Source organism: Oxyura jamaicensis, assembly GCF_011077185.1.
Source record: "Oxyura jamaicensis isolate SHBP4307 breed ruddy duck chromosome 1 unlocalized genomic scaffold, BPBGC_Ojam_1.0 oxy1_random_OJ93598, whole genome shotgun sequence".
Taxonomy (NCBI): Eukaryota; Metazoa; Chordata; class Aves; order Anseriformes; family Anatidae; genus Oxyura; species Oxyura jamaicensis.
The window spans coordinates 15511-23020 of record NW_023303155.1 but is presented as its reverse complement, the minus strand read 5'-3'; the positions used below and the strand labels follow the sequence as shown (position 1 = coordinate 23020).

General features: G+C 36.8%; 1 long non-coding RNA gene across 1 annotated transcript; it reads right to left on the bottom strand.

The window, feature by feature from the left end:
• Positions 1 to 259: 259 nt before the first annotated feature.
• LOC118156870 lies at positions 260 to 7295 on the bottom strand. The gene is made up of 2 exons (XR_004746471.1): positions 6489 to 7295; positions 260 to 2052 (listed from the first exon to the last, which is right to left on the bottom strand). It is a non-coding gene; the product is annotated as an uncharacterized LOC118156870 (long non-coding RNA).
• Between the last annotated feature and the right edge of the window lie 215 nt (positions 7296 to 7510).

Sequence of the window (7510 nt, the reverse complement as noted above, 5' to 3'; positions counted from 1 at the left end):
TCAGAGTTCTGCTGTGAATAGCCACTGAAAAAGCTTGAGTTTAATGTTGATTTAAGAATGTTTATTATTACTTTTTTTTATTTTTATTTTTTTTGCAGGGGAGGGGGTGGTCACCTGTTTTCCAAAAAAAAAAAAAAAAACAAACAAACAAACAAAAAAAACCTCCAGAAACATTCTACATCTGATGCTTTGAAAGCTATTTCACTAAGGTAAGTTACCTCAAAATTTTCCAATGTCTTTAATATGGTCCTGTGTTTTGTTTTGTTTGTTTGTTTGTTTGCTTGCTTTGTTTGTTTTTATGCAATGATTATTTTTTCTCTCCTTCTTCTACAAAAAGAAAGAAATGTTTTATTTAAATCTTTTTATTTCCAGGCTTCTGGAAACTGATGTGATTCTGTTAAGTCACTCCAGGGAGGATATGATCTCAGTTATGTAATATTTGTTTCTTGTCTCATAGGACATGGATCTCAGATTTGGAAGCATAGATGGTATATAAGAGGGAAACCTGCCACTTCTTTCACACAGTACTGAGACAACAGAAAAAAAAAAAAAAGGGGAATTCCTTTTGTTAAACAGTTGTAGTACTGTCTGATTTGTCAAGATATTTGTTCCCATATTTAACTATCTCCAGAAAGACAGGGCACAAACTCTGGGGGTTTTCCATCCTATGTTTTACTGATTACAATGCTCTTGCATTACATGTGACAGGAAATACCTTGCTTTAGCTTTATACTAGCTAATTCAGGTACAAGTGATATGGAAAATGTTGGGTTCGATGACAGATTAAAAGCTGAAAAAGAAAAGTATATAAGTGGTTAGCTTGTGCTGAGCCTCATACTGCTACCATCCTACAGACTGCAGGCTGTATAGCCTAAAATTATTTTTTCTATATCTGTAATATATACACATTATAACAGAATATAGATGACTGCTGTTTAGAATTACAATCTGGATCAAGGAAGGGTACATTCATTATTTTAACAGGGAAAATAATATTACCATATGTTCAGATCAAAGATAATGAAGACCACCACAAAGATTATATTCCTTGTCAAGGCAAGAATGGGAAACTGTAATGGATTTTTGTTCAGAACTGATTTTATAACCTATCACATTTAATGGCATCACATTCACATGACCTGACTTTATGTAACAGATTTATCATAACACAACTGACTGAACACAGAACCTGCATTTTGCAGTAACAGTCAATGTTTAGAGCAACTCAACATTAACTTTGTGCAGATTTTAATTTTTCCTGTTTCATTGAAATTAAATGTAGACTTCTTTTCTTCACATTAAAAGGATCTGATTGCTTAGCATGTATATGCTACACACCAGTGAGCCTTTAATTAAGGTCATGCTGAAATTGGCACCTGGAACTTTGTTACAATTCCATTTTTAACTGGGATTTTTTTTTTTTTTTTTTTTTAGTAAATAATGTCTTTGAATTCATCTATCAGTACCAGATAATAATTGCCTAATTAGTTAGCCAGTTGCAAGATGACAAAAAGAAAATATCTGAAAAATGTCATGTTCCTGTAAGTTTTCTAAAAACTGATGTCTAGAGAAGAGAGAGGGACTCAGCCTTGTACCAGTGAGGGAGAAGCATGGGCTCAGCCACAGGCAATAAACTTTCCCTGCTGAAACACTTATCAGCTCTTCTTCACTAGATAGTCAGCTAGTTTGTAGGTAGGTCTAAACCCACCACAGCAAGCAGTGCTCTTGCCTAATATGACAGATAAACAACATGTCAAGAAACTGTTATGGCTAGGATATCATTTCTCAGCTAGTTTTAATTCAAGTTTTGCCTAGCCATTTCAGAAAATATCTTGTGCAGGACTGCTAAAGATCATTTTTCATTTATCATCAAGATGAAACTAGGATCAGCTCTAAATTTTAATTAACTACTTCTGTTTTCCCAGCTTTCTATGACTGTTTGCATGTAAGAGTCTTTGGGTTTTTTTTTTCTTTATTGACAAACATCTGGATTTCTGTGGACTGCCAGTAGCCCCCAAGGATCAGCAGTTCCAAAACACTCAATCAGGAACCCTGGGACAGGGAACGAGGAGAGTTATCAGAGGCTTGCACATGTGGAGAAATATAATAGAATCATAGAAGCCTAAAATTATCTATGTCAGAAAAAGTTTTCAAGATTATCAAGTCCAGCCATCAACCTGACCTACCAAGTCCCATCCCTAAACCATATCCCTTAGTGCCATTTCTACACATCTAAGTACCCCCAGGGTCAAGGACTCCACCACTTCCCTAAGCAGCCTGTTCTAATGCTTGATCACACTCACAAACACACCATGAAGAAAGTCTTCCCAATAGCCAATCTAATCCTCACCTGATGCAACTTGGAACTGTATCCTCACATCCTATGTCTTGTCAGCTGAGAAAAGAGACTGACACCCTCCTCACTGCAACCTCCTTTCCGGTAGCTATAGTCAGAGATGTGGTCTCCCCTCAGCCTATTCTCCAGGCTAAGCAGCCCCAGTTGCCTCAGTCACTCCTCATAAATCTCGGTTTCTAGTCCGTTTACCAGCTTTGTTGCTGTACTCTGCACACACTCAAGCAACTCAATATCCTTCTTGCAGTAATAAGCCCGAAACCAAACACAATATTCAAGGTGCGGTCTCACCAGTGCCACATACAAGGGGACAATCACTTCCTCGTCCTGCTAGCCACACTACTTCTGAGGCAGGCCAGGACGCCGTTGGCCTTCTGGGCCAAATGCTGGTGAGTAGGGTATGATGATCAGAGAACACAGATCCATGGGAAACCAGACTTCACCCATCCTGCTGGAGTTACTGAATTTTCTACCATTGCTTTTCAGTTTCATTTTCAGTTTAGGAAGAAATATGTATTATTCTGTTAAAAATATCTCTTTTTTTTTTTTTTTTTTTTTCCAGAAATTTCTTATGGAAATTTGAAGTGGCTGTAGCTCAGCAGACTTTGCTGCCACTGATGTGTTGCAGAATGTCTCTTGATGACCACAGAATCTGCACTAGATCAACTTTGCATACTTTTCATGTGCTCACTGTTCTTTTACAGTTCTGTGGCCAAAAATGCTGCGTCACTCTGCACATCTTTATTCTGATAACATAGTAAGCATATACATATGACTATTTTAAATTACCACAGGTTTAAGAGGGATCATTTTCCCTACCTCACTTTTTCAAGGCAATGCCAAAGCTAAAATTTCATTCTGAATGTTTAAATAGTTATGTGCATGATCTATATAGTAGGTTGGACAATGCATCACATTAAGTCCCTATCACTAAAGCATGATGTTATTAATATGTGCTGAACATGATGTCTGACAGAGAATATTATTTATAGTCAGAAAGCCTGAGAGTCATTTCAGAGAGAAAATATTTTTAAGAATGTTCTTATTGACCATGAAATAATATTGAAGTGAAAAGAGAAAGTATCTGTGCTGTGAAGTCAGTGAGAAAAGTCCATTTTGGTGCAAAACAAATCTAGATCTATCACTTCCCTCACATTATTCAACAAAGTACATATCAGTTGAAAATTTTGGTTATTATGAATGTTAACATCAGTTACCAGTAGCCACTTGGATCTAGTAAAGCAGTTTTGCTTCTCATGGATGGTCTTGGATTAACATCTACTGCCAATAATAAACACACCTAAAGCCTTGGAAAGAGCTCCAGGCCAGACGAAGGACTGCATTCAGGTACATTGGACATAATTCTCCCCATTGCTCAAAAACCCCTACTACACAACAAATTAAAATAAAATTAAAATAAAATAAATAAAATAAAATAAAAATTTATATATATTAAAATAAAAAGGAGAAGGACATTGTAAGAGCTGGTCAGGCCACTTGACACTTCATATTACATTTTTTTTCTTTTCTGGCCATGCATGAATAATCTTATGAATTTGGAGTTTAGGTATCACAAGTTGTCTAACAAAAGTACAGTAACTCATGAATAATTTGGATTTCAATGTGTACTTGAAGAAAATGGCTTAACACAACGTTTTTTGTATTAAAGCCATCTGTGACTCACAGTATCATCATGCATGATATGGGGTCATTGTGTGAAAGCAGTAGAGTATGAAGGACAATGGAAATGGCATATGAAAAGCCACTTCAGGATGCCAAGCACAGTTCCTGGAAATGGTAATGATATGGTATTTGAGGAACAGTAATATGTTTACAAATCCTGCTGATGTTGGAATCATCTATCTTTTCCATATATCCTATAGTTGTACATGAGGTTTTGGTGCAGTGTAATGGTGTTATTAGAGTGAGTTTTTTACTTGGGTATGAGAAAGATACGAGTCATGCAGCTTCTCCAAACGAGAGCAGATTAAATGTTTTTGCTACACTTGTGTGTACTCTGTGTATGTGACATGTATCCCAGAAAGAAAAGCTGATCTGAGGTATGGTAGACTGTCCTTAAGTATTATGTTGTACAGTTTTTCTCAGTGGTCTACCCATCAGCTTTTGTAGATGAATTCTGTAGCCCATTAAAATCAAACATAAAAGTTAATTATTTCAGCAGCTCCAAATTTTATCCTGTGAGTTCTCAATCATTGCAAAGAGGAGAGATATAAACACATCTGAAATCTGAAATAGATTTTCTACACAAAAAGAATAATTTGCATATAAATAAATATTGTCTTCTTCTTCTATAGCCTTTTACACATGAATTTGAAGAATCTCTGAGTCTGCATAAATATATTCATGAAAGTTTGACTGCAGATTATATAAAGATTCCTCCATTTTGACATAAATCAAATTAATCTTCTTTGAATCTTCACTGAAATGATGATGCTAGGCTAAATAAATCTCTTTGAATTCTCATTAACTGTTAGTACAGCTGATTCTTTGACTGGTTCATTAGCATGCTTGGTGGCGTATGCTCAAAAAAAAAAAAAAAAAAAAAAAAAAAAAAAAAAAGAACCCTACAATTTAATGCAAAATAGAACAAAGCTGTAGATTCTGCCTTTGTCTTGTACACACTGCAAGGTACATGGAGCAACAATCTAACTTAAGCAGTGCATGAAGTTCTTCTGAATTGCTATTCAAAGTGTTTCCTAACTTTGACAAAGTACAAATTAATTAGTCAGCTGTATGTAGATTTTCAACAGTCAAACACAGTTAAGACTACAGAGTAAGAAAAGCTTTAAAATATCCACTGTATAACATTAACAAATAGATATCAGCAAATAAATTCACTACTTTGTAATGGTAAAACTTCTAATTCAGCTTTAACGATCTTAGAAAGAAAAAAAAAAAAAAAAGAAAAAAAAAATCAGGCTTTTATTCCATGAACATCTCAGTGAGATAATTTTACATTACATCTTCCAAGAACTGGAGATTCTTATCCAATTCCCTGTCAGTCGTACAGATAGGCTAAAGCTATTATCTACTAAAGAAAATACATAGTCTGGATAAAACACTACTATGTTTAATAACAGCTATCCACTGAGAAACTATAAAACTTGGATGAAATCTTACTGAGTTTAATAGAACTCAGAAGGAATAAATGCATAAGATTTCAAAGGAAACTGACCATTTTTCCTTGCTGTGCGTCAACATCAGAGCTGCACAAAGCTTTTTTTCATTCAGTTTCCATGATCTAATAGTGCTCCACAGAACAAGTTCAGCTCCTTGTCTTGTGGCAAGTGTGGGTGGGATTTCTGAGTGGTCCTTGTTTACATAAAGGCCATGCACAGCCTAGCTTAGTACTCGTGGTTGAAAGTGATGGGGTGTACCACATTAGGTACAGCCACACTGCCTGAATGGTGTTTCACAACAGGGTAGTATATTATTTAATCCACTATTAATATGTTCCATGCTAAGCATAATGCCTGCTGTCATGTTTCTTGAACTTCACAAGCTAATCTAAGTAAGTGCTTCTTCTTACATAACTATTACAATGCGGTCCTAGAGGCTACTTCAGGATGTCTCTTACAACTTCCCATTAGTTACATAACATTCCAGAAAATCACTCCAAAGACATGACTAGAATTAAGGGAAGATATATCAGCTTTATGACTTCCAGTCCAAATGGAGAAAAACTTCTTGTAGTATGTGTATCTTCATTGAAAAGGTGAATCATTAAAATCCGCATGGCAGATAAACTTATGTTATTCCTCTTTGTATCTTGGAAAACTGTTGCTGCTTATGTTATTTTCCTTTTGTGATAACCAGAAGACTCCTTGTACTCCCTGTTCACAGAATGATGTTACAAGTTATCTACCTTGATAGGGATGGTGTCCAGCTCCATTTCCTTCTGGGTATCCATGTCCTTGTCCAGCTCTCTCTGCCCACTCAGATCAGTGCTCTTACTTCAAACACTTTTCATGTTAGTTACATTGCAAGGTTCAAAGAAAAGCACAGAATAACTGTATAAAAGCTGTATTTCACAAAGTGTTCTGATGCCTATAGATTCTGAAAGTTATCTATAGAGGAATTCACTTTCTTCTTCTCTTTTCTTTTTTATCCTTACCTTGGGGAAATGTGAGGAAGAGCAGCCACACCTAAGGGAAGCACAAGCAGTGTATCAAGCTGTGTGGAAACAGAAAGGAAGCAGTAGATCATCTCAGTGAGAGCAGTATGTCTTGGCGTCTTTCCTTGACACCACCCTCGCTATCCCAGCCTCCTCTGCCCCTCCCACACTCACACATCTAAAAAGCAGATGGAACATATTCTGCCAGAAGACATTGAAACGCAGTGTTAGAAAGTTACTCTCTTAAGGCTGGAGAAAGTGATAGAGAACTCTGGCAGGCAAATTAAGTTATTCATAGTTAGTGGCATTTTGGAATGAAAAGCAGGAAGGAAATAGAAGTCTAAAAGTTACAGGGATTGTACAGGAACCATCTGGGACACTGGAAGCACATGTACTCCAGCTTGCTACACTTCAGAGAGAGACCCATGTGGCTAACACTGGGTTAAGGAAGCGTTACTGGTCTTCCCAGTTTCTTGTCAGAACTGAGCATACTCTAATGCTGCTGTAACATTATGGATATAACAGAGCCAACACTGCAAAATCTGGTTTCCATAAACAGATTTTAGTTTCCCCAATGGCAATCATGCTCAGATCCTGAAGGTCCATATTTTGTCCAATTTCATGTTTCCTTGTAAATCTCTGAAAGACTATGAGACACAACCTCACAAGAACTAAGCTACCCCACAGTCAAAATGAAATCTGTCTTTTCTTTATGTGACTCATTAAGAAAACTGCATTGCATATTATAAAATTATAGGACCCCATAATATCCTTATTTGGAAGGGACCCACAAAGATCTTCAAGTCCAGCTCCTTGCTCCACACAATACCATTCTTTGAATCAAGCCATACATCTGAGACTGTTGTTCAAACGCTCCTTGAACTCTGACAGGCTCGGTATTGCGACCACTTCCCTGGGGAGCCCGTTCCAGTGCCCAACACACTCTTGGTGAAGAATCTTTTCCTAACACCCAGCCTGACCCTCCCCTGTCACAGCTCCATGCTGTTCCCTCGGTCCTGTTG